Here is a 12,255-nt window from a genome sequence, read left to right on the forward strand (position 1 = left end):
TAGCGGTGACCGTAAATAGCAGTCACTGTAAATAGCGGTGACCGCTATTTACGGTCACCACTAATAAGCGGAACCAGAAGTAGCGTCATCGCACAGGAACGGGAAGGAGCACGGTGGCCATCTTTATAAACACAATCCATTGCCATCCTCAGTACACAGGACCTCTGGGACACTGGTGATCGTCTGGAAACTTCAAACGAGCTCCAGATGCTTGTGGACACTTTGCACGAGCATGCAGGCACTGTCTTCTCCAGCAACATGAGGAGAGAGGCAGTGCTACGTAAGAAGGAGATCTGGGCACTTGTTGCCCAGAAGGTTAGTGCAGTGGGCAACACACCACGCAGTGAAAGACCCCCGTAAACGATGGAACGACCTGCGCCTAAGGGTGCGCAATATATTATCAGTCAACCGCAGCCAGGGCATGGAAACTGGAGGAGGACCTAGTTCCCCCATTAAGCTCACCCCGTGGGAGGACACATGCGCTAGCATGATTGGAATGGAGTCCATTGAAGGCGTAGGCGACATGGAGTGTGGCGCCACAACATCTGACAATGGAGCTGAGTGTCCAAAGTAAAGGCTGCTATGCCAAATCTGATGTAAGTCAACGCCAATGTCAGTCCAAAGAGTCACGCCATGGGCAGCAACACAAGCACACTTCCTGTAAAGTAGGGGGAAGCATCGGAAACACATGCAGATGCCTGGTGCAAGGCAATATCTTACATGACACATACCACACAAAGTAGGATATTCCACGAGGCACACAGCGTGCATGACCAAAATAGTATGCATGTCAGACAGCATTGTTCCCGGCCAACATGATTGACGCCGACATATGCCTGCATTCACCACCCATGTATGAAATGATGTGCCCTTCCAAACACAAATGCCTATTACCCCCAATTGTGTGGATGAGCAATTGTTCCAATGTATGTATGATGCCTATCAAAACATCACTCATGCCGTCCTTCTCTTCCACCCCCACAGGTAGTGACCATGATTGCGATGGGCAGGGCGCTACCCCTGCACAGGCCACATCCAGGAAGGGGTCGTAGGAGGACAGCAACTGGCCGTCAACCTTCAGGGGACAAGCTAGGGGCCGCCGTGTCCCAGCATCAAAGCCACCACAGGTACACATTGCACCTGTGCCAACAAGGCCTGTGGAGGGCATAGCACCACCCCCACCCCACCCACTTTTCTGCCTGGAGACACCCGTGAGACACCCCATTCGGAGGAGTCTAGTGTGGCTGGAGAGGTGGCAGCCACGGCACCCCTGACAGTGGATGACAGCCAGGAGGACATCTGGGGCACCATTGAGGACAACATAATAGATGTGGTCCATATCCCAACCCAAATTGCATCCCCCCAAGTATCATCGATCGATACCGGGACCACCAACACCCCAGAGCAGTACGGCCAAGACCACACCCAGGGACATCTCAGTCCAGTTTTCAGTGTTGGGGAGGATGAGCAGGCTGGGCATGACAGCCAGATTCCCAGCACTTCCACAGGTGCACCCACAGGGCCGCAGCGGACTGACCAGGTCACTGCCCTCGTTAGTGAGTTTGTCCAGGACAACCGTCAGGCCAGAGAGGAGTGGCATACAGATTTATCAGCACTGGGCCAGTCCATTACGGACAGCACTGCCTCAGTGGTGAGTTCCTTCTCAGCCAACACCAGCCGCCTCTGCGCGGAGGTCTCGGCCCTCAGGCAGGTGCTAGGGTGCATCGCGGATGCCATGGAGGCAGGGCATCTCGCCACCCAACCTCAGCAGGTGGCCACACCATCGTCCTGCAGCTCCACTCAAACGAGCCCTCTCCGCAGGTCAACCCGTTCACAGCGCCGACAAGACATGCCGCCCCCTGGGCCAGGTAGTGCTGAGTGACATTTTTGGCAGCCTCATGTAGGCTACGGGGACTCAATGGGACTTGTGTGGGGGAGTTGTGGAGGGAGGGGGAGGGTGGTGAGGGTGTGTGGGGGAGCTGTGGGGGGAGCAGGAGGGGATGAGGGTGTGTGGGGTAGTTGTGGGGGGAGGGGGAGGGGAGTGAGGGTGGTGGAGGGTTTTGTCACTTACGTTATTATTGTTACATTCAATACACCGGTTGTGTGAAAAACAAGACCTGAGTGGACATTCATCATTGCGCATGTGTCATTTAATCATTTACAGTGCATAGTGTACATGTACCCCCACACCCAGTGCCCTATGTCCAACCATTATGTCACCCTCTGCTGACATGTGTGTCAGAAATAGTGTGCGAGCACTGACTGGCACACAGCATGTCCCTCCTGTGCATTGGCACCGTGATGATGTCCTGCCACATCTTCCTCCTCCCCTTCAACATCATCAGGTGGTAGCAGTTCCATGTCAGGGGGCAGGGGCACGTTCCGGCGGATGCACATATTGTGCAGCATTACACATGCCATGATGATCTTGGCCACCTTCTCATGCCTGTAGAGGAGTGCCCCACCAGATCGACTGAGGCAGCGAAAGCGTGTCTTCAACAGGCCAAAGGTCTGCTCGATGACCGCACAGGTATGGGTATGGGAACGATTGGAGTCCTCCTCGTGCCGGTTCTGTGGGTTTCGGACAGGGGTGAGGAGCCACAGCTTCAAGGGATAGCCACTATCACCTGCCTGAGAGGGAAATGAAGGTAAATGTTAGGCAAATCATGAAGGACAGCTGTAGTGGTCACACATGCCTGCAGGTTGTCGTTGCCCACATGCACATGTCCCTGGATGCATTGACAACATTTGGAGTCCCTCAATGTGTCCTGTGCCATGGACTAATGGTGTGGGTTGCATCTTCAAGATGATACATGGTGTGCACTGACATCTTGTTGCACATGCATCGTGTATGCATACAGCATTGTTGGAGTCAAATTAGTGAGGTGGTGTGTCCTGTGAGATTTACTTAGAGGGAGCGTTGACAGTAGTCTGTGCAATATTGGGCAATCAGCATTGATCATTCCCATGTTGACATGCAGCACTCCTGTGAGTGTGCTGACCCTGTGCCAGACAGTGGATTCCCTAGTAGGGTCAGTTTGATGCACTCCCAGGGATGTTTGTCCTGTGTGGTGATATGCTGGAGACAGCAACATGGTGCATATGCACTGCATGGTGCAGGATGGCATTACGGAGGTTGAGGGTCACTGATGAGTGGTGCACGTGTTGTGGGATGTGGGGTGGTTTCCTGTTAGTCATGTAGTGATAGTTGTCAACCTTACTTCATTCACATGGCATTTGGGGGTCATGTACGGTTTGGGATGGTTTGGGGCACAGTGTACGGTGATGTGCACATCGTATTGTCACATGAACATTGGCAGCATGGTGGTGTGTACATCTCTCCCCCCATTTCAATGCCATGTGCCAGTCCTACTACTTACCAAGCAGCCAGGCACATCATCCAGCGTGTCGCTCCTTGAAGCGTGGTAGCGTGGAGTTCCGCAGGACCAGAGAGTCATGAGTAGATCCAGGATATCGGGCACAACAATGTGTGATGATCTTGCTGGTGTCACATACCATCTGCACATTGATGGAGTGGTATTGCTTGCGGTTGCGGTACACCACCTCCATGGCATGCGGGACCACCAACTCCACGTGTGTCATGATGCCTACCCCCGGAGTACCAGGCCAGGCCCAGCTCCCCCAGGAGCAGGCATCACGCCCCCAGGTAAAAGCCCAGCGGCCCTTTATAGGGGCTCTTTGGACTCTGTCCTGGCGCCGTTGGCGCCAGGCACATGTTGGACATCAGTCCTGGCGCCATAGGCGCCAGGCTCATAAGGGGAAGTGTTTGGTGCACTTACCTGAAGCAGACCATGCTGCACACTCACCTGATGCAGACCATGCTGCATGAAGAACCAAGCCAAATGAGGCTTAGGAGTGACTATTTTTCTGAGGGAACTATTTTGTTACTTGGGTGGGGCTGTGGAAGAATGCTCACCTGGAACTTCTTCCAAAGCTATTTAAGCCACGCCCGGACAGCCACACGTGCTTCGCGTTGTTCTGCATCCCAGCAGCTGAACGCTCACCGTGTCAGCTCCTGCACCTGGACTCCAGCCACGCCCGCCTCGAACCTGGAACACCTGTAAGGAAAGAAGAGAAGAGAAAGGTGAAAACCAAGAACTTATTCAACCTTCTTACCTGCATCCGGAATCTTCACGCCAGCATTCCTGAAGGAGGACTTCCATTTAAAAGCACCACGTTGCTCGCTGCAGCGCCGCGCTTCACTCACCTGTTCCCGACACGCCGCCCGGCTCCATCTCGGCTCTCAGCACCAGTCGCCACATTTCTGCACCTAGGGGAGAGAAGAAGAGACAAAAGGTGAGCAAGGGAACACAAGAGGAAGGCCGAATTTTCAGCCATATTACTTACCGGCTTTTCTTGGTGAACCATTCCACATCTCGGGTCGGCGCCGCATCTTTGGCAGGTACCGCACCCCGGCCCCTATGGGGAAAGGACAAAAGACATTACTGGGGAATTATAAAGACATTTAGAGGGGTCGGCCTCATCACTAACTCACCTGATTTTACCACCGGCAATTTAACCCCTCAACGCATCGCCTTGGTTCTGCACCTGAAATAAAGGACAGATCACAGGTTAGGAGAAACAACATAAAAGGAGGCTCACACTTGAACTTTAGCATCTTCATACTTACGGTGTATCGCTCAGAAAAGTCAAGTGGATTTGCCAGCGCCATTCTGAAAACCAGTGAAGTAACTGGACGAACGCGCGCCCTTGCACCAGAAGCAGGATGGAGAGTTCATCCTTCCAAACCATAAGGTGAGCTTAAACCGGGGGGGTTTTGGAGGAAGTCAGAGGAGAACGAAGCGGGAAAGGGGGGAGCAAGCACACTATTCAGCAGACAGTTAATCCACTTTCTCATCTGCAGAAGGATATTCCTACGGGCCAGACAAGCAAGATTTGGGGGTCCTGTTCAATCGGTGGTCCGAATTTTGCGCATCACGCTTGAAGAGGCCACAGCAACCCAGACCGGACCAGCGCCTCCGTGGGAGCCAGGTGAGCGTTACAGAACGCGAAGCCTTCCTACAAATTCCCACCCAGGCGCTATGGAAACTTCTGAGACTGACCAGTTGGCCCAACTACTGGGGGAATTACGGGCCGAAGTACACGCCGCTCGTCAAGAGACTAATGCTCTCAGGAGGGAAGTGATTGTATCAAAGGAAAGGACTGATGACCTGTCTAGACAGCTTTTGCAAGGTCAAGCTGGACAAACTCCTTTACCCGGTTCCGGAGGGAACCCCGCTCCTGTGCTTTCCAGTAACCCGGTGCAGATTAATCTACCAGGAAACATTCCGCTGGCCCCACCCGAACGCTTTGCTGGGGACCCCAAACGATTCGCCGTATTCATGAATCAGTGTCGTTTGCATTTCCTGTGCAGACCTGGGGCCTTCCCTAATGACCAGACCAAGGTAGCCTTTGTATTGTCATATCTCAGCGGCAGTGCTGCCGATTGGTCAGTTCCACTGGTAACTCAAGATGACCCGATTCTTCGTGATTTTCAAGGATTTCAAGCAAGCATGGAAAGGTTATTTGCTCGTCACTCCCAGGGGCAGGCTCTAGATGACGAACTTCTATCTCTGCGACAGGGCAATCAAGACCTCCTTTCCTGCATTGCAACCTTTAATAGACTAATTGTGGAAACTGGGTGGCCAGAGGATAAAAGAATCACGTTATTTTATCGAGGTCTACGCGGAGAACTTAAAGATGTCCTGGCCCAAGTTGTAAATCCACCCCAAGAATGCTCAGAATATATAGACTTAGTGGTCCAATTGGATCACAGACTACAAAACAGAAAAGCAGATCGGTCCAAGTTTGAGACCCGGGTGTTAGTCAAGAACCACGTTAACCTCAAGGGGGCTGAAGCCTCTGAGCCAATGCAAATCGGAGGAGTTAAAGGACCTTTAACTCAAAAGGAACGTGAAGGAAGACGGCAGATGCACTTATGTCTTTATTGTGGATCCTCTGGACACTTTCTACGAGATTGCCCGGCAAGGCCGCCCAGGAAGGTGGTAGGAGCCGCTGAAAAAATCCATGAAACCTCTGTATCGGGAAACGACCCCGCCCGACAAGCGTAGGGGTCCGCTTGCCGAGCTTGAAAACGAACTCTCAGACCTCGCATTTCATTGTGCCAATGGTCCTCGTAGATCCGGAACAGCCTAAGCGGTTGCATGCAATAAAGGCATACATCGATAGTGGGGCTATAAGAAACTACGTGGATCGTGAATTGGTCTCCAGGATTAACCTCCCTCTGCGTCCTAAAACCAGCAAAGATGTCATCACCACAGTTGATGGAACCGAAATTGCCTCGGGACAGGTAACACATTCCACAGCTGAGGTGACACTTGTAGGTCCGGATGGCCATCGGGAGGCAGTTGTGTTTGATGTAATCAAGGCTCCACAGTTTCAGGTTATTCTCGGAATCCCTTGGTTAGAGACACATAATCCTCGAATTGATTGGCGAGCGAAGAGAATAACCTTTCCGGAGTGTGCACGAACCTGCTACCCAGAAAATCTGAAGATCAGTCTAGCATCAGTAACCTCTGTCTCCATGCAACTACCTCCGGAATACCAAGACTTTCAGGACGTCGTCCAAAAGGAACAGGCCAACACGTTACCTCCTCACAGACCGTACGATTGCCAAATCGATCTGGTGCCCGGTGCTCAACCCCCTTGTAGCAGGATTTATGCCCTTACTGAGCCAGAGAATCTGCATTTGAGACAATATTTAGATCAATACCTAGCCAATGGTTTCATTTGCCCGTCAAAGTCTCCGGCATCCTCGGCTTTGTTCTTTGTGCCAAAAAAAGAAGGCGACCTTAGAACTTGTATCGATTACCGCGCATTGAACCAGATAACTGTTAAAAATCATTACCCTCTGCCTTTGATCCCTGAACTCCTTGACCAGGTGAAGGACGCTTGCATATACACCAAGTTAGATCTCCGGGGGGCTTATCATCTGGTACGAGTAAAAGAAGGCGACGAATGGAAAACGGCCTTCCGTACAAAATATGGACTATTCGAATACCAGGTGATGCCTTTCGGGTTGTGCAACGCGCCTGCTGCCTTCCAATTCTTCATGACCGATGTCCTTCGGGAACTCATCGATGTTTGTGTTGTCGTGTATATCGATGACATTCTGGTGTACTCCTATTCGGAATCAGATCACAGAAAACATGTCAGGGCCGTCCTTGAGAAATTGCGCCAGCACAAACTGGTTGCAAAGCTGGAGAAATGCGTTTTCCATACCACGAGGTTGAGTTTCTTGGATTCATCCTGACATTTAAAGGGGTCCGAATGGACTCACGGAAAGTGGATGCCATCCTCAAATGGCCATCACCTAGTTCGGTGAAAGGTGTCCAAAGCATGCTTGGTTTTGGCAATTTTTATCGCAGGCTTATCCCGGAATTTTCACGGGTGGTGCAACTCATCACTGCACAATTGTGGAAGAATAAACGTTTTGAATGGACCGAGGAAGCTGAACAGGCCTTTCAGGAATTAAAAGCTAAATTTACGTCCGCACCTATTTTGAAACACCCGCGTCCTGATCTCCCATATATAGTCGAAACCGACGCATCCAGCTTAGCCATGGGAGCTGTCCTGTCCCAGAGAGACCCCGAAACCAACCAACTGCACCCTGTAGCATTTTGGTCCAGAAAGTTCTCGCCGCCGGAGATAAATTATGCAATCACCGATAAGGAATTATTAGCCATTAAGTCCGCCTTTAAGGCTTGGCGGCATTATCTTCTTGGCGCCAGGCATACCATCACCGTGATCACTGATCACCGAAATTTACAATATTCAAAAACTGCCAAGGCTCAGTCTTCACGACAGCTCCGATGGGCTTTATTGTTTGCTGAGTTCGATTTTGTAATCACTTACCGTCCCGGCTGTAAGAATGGCATAGCGGACGCGCTATCTCGAATTGGAATGGGAGAAATGGACACAAACTCAGAACCTGTGCCGATAATTCCCGAACAAAGAATCTTGGGGATAACCACTTTACAAACCCTTGAAGACATTCAAGCACGGGTAAAACTATTCCCGGACTCTTCAGCCTTGCAGGATTGGATCAAAAGGGGCTCTGACTTTTCAATCAACAATGGCTTACCTTACTTCCGAGGACGTTTATTTTTGCCAGAAAAGGAATTGCAAGAACTGGTTATTTCCCGTCATCACGATACTCTGATGGAAGGACATCCTGGCATTGCCAAAACAGAGGAAAAAATTAAACGACAATTCTGGTGGCCGTCCTGGCGAAAGGATATTAAATCTTTCGTGATGTCCTGTGGAGTTTGCGCCCAAAACAAAGGTCAAAAATCAAAACCCGCCGGTCTTCTTCAGCCCTTAGACATTCCACCAGCACCTTGGCACACCTTGTCACTAGATTTTAACACGGACCTGCCCTCTTGTAATGAATACAATACTATTCTGGTTGTGGTGGATTTATTTTCCAAGATGGCCCATTTTATTCCGTTGAAAGGTTTACCTTCAGCTTTTGTTCTTGCCAAGGAATTCCTCGAAAATATCATCCGTCTGCATGGATTCCCATCCATACTAATCTCCGATCGGAGAAGCCAGTTTATTTCTCATTTTTGGAAAAAATGTTGTCAACTGGCACAAATCGACGTAAGACTTTCAACCAGCCACCACCCACAGACCGATGGTCAGACGGAGAGAACGAACCAGACCCTTGAACAATATCTACGATGTATGTTGCACCAATCGGAGGGTAATTGGAAGGATATTGTATGGGTGGCTGAATATGCATACAATAACTTGATCATTGTGAAAGTTAGCATGTCCACTCTTAGATGGAATTGTGAATGTTATCATGCCCACACTTAGATGGAATTGTGAAAGTTAGCATGTCCACTCTTAGATGGAATTGTGAAAGTTAGCATGTCCACTCTTAGATAGAATTGTGAATGTTATCATGCCCACACTTAGATGGAATTGTGAATATTATCATGCCCACACTTAGTTAGAACTGTGAAAGTTAGCATGTCCACTCTTAGATGGAATTGTGAATGTTATCATGCCCACACTTAGATGGAATTGTGAAAGCTAGCATGTCCACACTTAGTTAGAACTGTGAAAGTTAGCATGTCCACTCTTAGATAGAATTGTGAATGTTATCATGTCCACTCTTAGATGGAATTGTGAAAGCTAGCATGTCCACACTTAGTTAGAACTGTGAAAGTTAGCATGTCCACTCTTAGATGGAATTGTGAATGTTATCATGCCCACACTTAGATGGAATTGTGAAAGCTAGCATGTCCACACTTAGTTAGAACTGTGAAAGTTAGCATGTCCACTCTTAGATGGAATTGTGAAAGTTAGCATGTCCACTCTTAGATGGAATTGTGAATGTTATCATGCCCACACTTAGATGGAATTGTGAATATTATCATGCCCACACTTAGTTAGAACTGTGAAAGTTAGCATGTCCACTCTTAGATGGAATTGTGAATATTATCATGTCCCCACTTAGTTAGAACTGTGAAAGTTAGCATGTCCACTCTTAGATGGAATTGTGAAAGTTAGCATGTCCACTCTTAGATGGAATTGTGAATATTATCATGTCCCCACTTAGTTAGAACTGTGAAAGTTAGCATGTCCACTCTTAGATGGAATTGTGAAAGTTAGCATGTCCACTCTTAGATGGAATTGTGAATATTATCATGTCCCCACTTAGTTAGAACTGTGAAAGTTAGCATGTCCACTCTTAGATGGAATTGTGAAAGTTAGCATGTCCACTCTTAGATGGAATTGTGAATATTATCATGCCCCCACTTAGTTAGAACTGTGAAAGTTAGCATGTCCACTCTTAGATGGAATTGTGAAAGTTAGCATGTCCACACTTAGTTAGAACTGTGAAAGTTAGCATGTCCACTCTTAGATGGAATTGTGAATGTTATCATGCCCACACTTAGATGGAATTGTGAATATTATCATGCCCACACTTAGTTAGAACTGTGAAAGTTAGCATGTCCACTCTTAGATGGAATTGTGAATATTATCATGTCCCCACTTAGTTAGAACTGTGAAAGTTAGCATGTCCACTCTTAGATGGAATTGTGAAAGTTAGCATGTCCACCCTTAGATGGAATTGTGAAAGTTAGCATGTCCAATAGCCTCTCTGTGATTCTAGAAATGTGCCCAACAGCCCCCCTGAATTTAGAAGTGTGCCCTGTAGCCTCTCTGTGAATTTAGAAGTACGCCCAATAGCCTCCCGTGGAAAGTTGAATATAGAAGTGTACCCAATAACCTCTCTGTGAATTTAGAAGTCTCTGAAAGGGCATGTAACCCATCATATCTCACCAAGACGCTTACTCTCTCCTTACATCACCACTCAAATAGAACACAGAGATACTACGACACCATTCGGTATAGCTGTTCTCATATCAACATTTGCTGCTCACCCCACATCACTCTAAGTAATCACTGCTGGTTACGCACCCCCCAGCGAGGCGTTCTCCTCAGGCCTAACGCAGCCACATCCGATCTGGATGAATCCTGCCAGAACGAACACATACTCCTGACCTCTCAACCACCACACCTACCGCTAGAAAGCAGCTATTACACCGATACCGCACGAGCTGTACACATACCCGGTGCTCACACGCACCTTTTTGACTCTCTCTACTCTCTCTACTGATATGAACTTCGGTTCCCAAGGGCATTCAACCTACCAGCGCCTTCAGACCATACCAATGGTATATAAGGCGCTATATAAGTGCAAAATAACAATAACAATAACAATAACACTCTGGAACTGGTCAGAGCCCCTTTTATACCCTATATGGACATCACCCTCGTACTTCAGACCTGGACTCATCTTTGAGCCTCGAAATGCCCGCAGTGGACCATTTGCATTCTACGATTACTCAAGCCTTCAAGGATGCTACTGCACACTTACAACATGCCAAAGGGAAATACAAAAAGAATGCGGATCTGCATCGAAAGGAGGCACCTCCATACCAAATAGGGGATCAAGTATGGTTGGCTACCAAACACTTATCGCTCAAGGGACCTCGGACTTTTAATCCAAGGTATTTAGGCCCTTACTCGATCTAAGCTATAATTAACCCAGTGGCAGTCAAGCTAGATCTACCAGCTAACATGCGGATTCACCCCGTTTTTCATGTGTCGCTTTTGAAACCAGTGCAACCAGGAACCAGATTAATAAAGCCACCAGAACCAATCCCGATAGATGGGGAGCCTGAATTTGAGGTGAAGAACATTTTGGACTCTAAGATCTCAAAATCAAAACTTTTCTATCTAATTGATTGGAAGGGGTACGGGCCTCAGGAAAGATCTTGGGAACCCAGCGACCACGTACATGCACCTCGGCTAGTAAAAAGGTTCCATCGGAATTTCCCGAACAAACCGAAACCTCCTGAGGGAACGACCTTGGGAGGGGCCTTGGGGGGGAGTGCTGTCATGATGCCTACCCCCGGAGTACCAGGCCAGGCCCAGCACCCCCGGGAGCAGGCATCACGCCCCCGGGTAAAAGCCCAGCGGCCCTTTATAGGGGCTCTTTGGACTCTGTCCTGGCGCCGTTGGCGCCAGGCTCATGTTGGACATCAGTCCTGGCGCCATAGGCGCCAGGCTCATAAGGGGAAGTGTTTGGTGCCCTTACCTGAAGCAGACCATGCTGCACACTCACCTGATGCAGACCATGCTGCATGAAGAACCAAGCCAAATGAGGCTTAGGAGGGACTATTTTTCTGAGGGAACTATTTTGTTACTTGGGTGGGGCTGTGGAAGAATACTCACCTGGAACTTCTTCCAAGGCTATTTAAGCCACGCCCGGACAGCCACACGTGCTTCGCGTTGTTCTGCATCCCAGCAGCTGAACGCTCACCGTGTCAGCTCCTGCACCTGGACTCCAGCCACGCCCGCCTCGAACCTGGAACACCTGTAAGGAAAGAAGAGAAGAGAAAGGTGAAAACCAAGAACTTATTCAACCTTCTTACCTGCATCCGGAATCTTCACGCCAGCATTCCTGAAGGAGGACTTCCATTTAAAAGCACCGCGTTGCTCGCTGCAGCGTCGCGCTTCACTCACCTGTTCCCGACACGCCGCCCGGCTCCAACGCGGCTCTCAGCACCAGTCGCCACAATTCTGCACCTAGGGGAGAGAAGAAGAGACAAAAGGTGAGCAAGGGAACACAAGAGGAAGGCCGAATTTTCAGCCATATTACTTACCGGCTTTTCTTGGTGAACCATTCCACAT

This window comes from Ambystoma mexicanum, chromosome 9, assembly GCF_040938575.1.
Source record: "Ambystoma mexicanum isolate Mex_15411 chromosome 9, UKY_AmexF1_1, whole genome shotgun sequence".
In the NCBI taxonomy this organism is placed as follows: Eukaryota; Metazoa; Chordata; class Amphibia; order Caudata; family Ambystomatidae; genus Ambystoma; species Ambystoma mexicanum.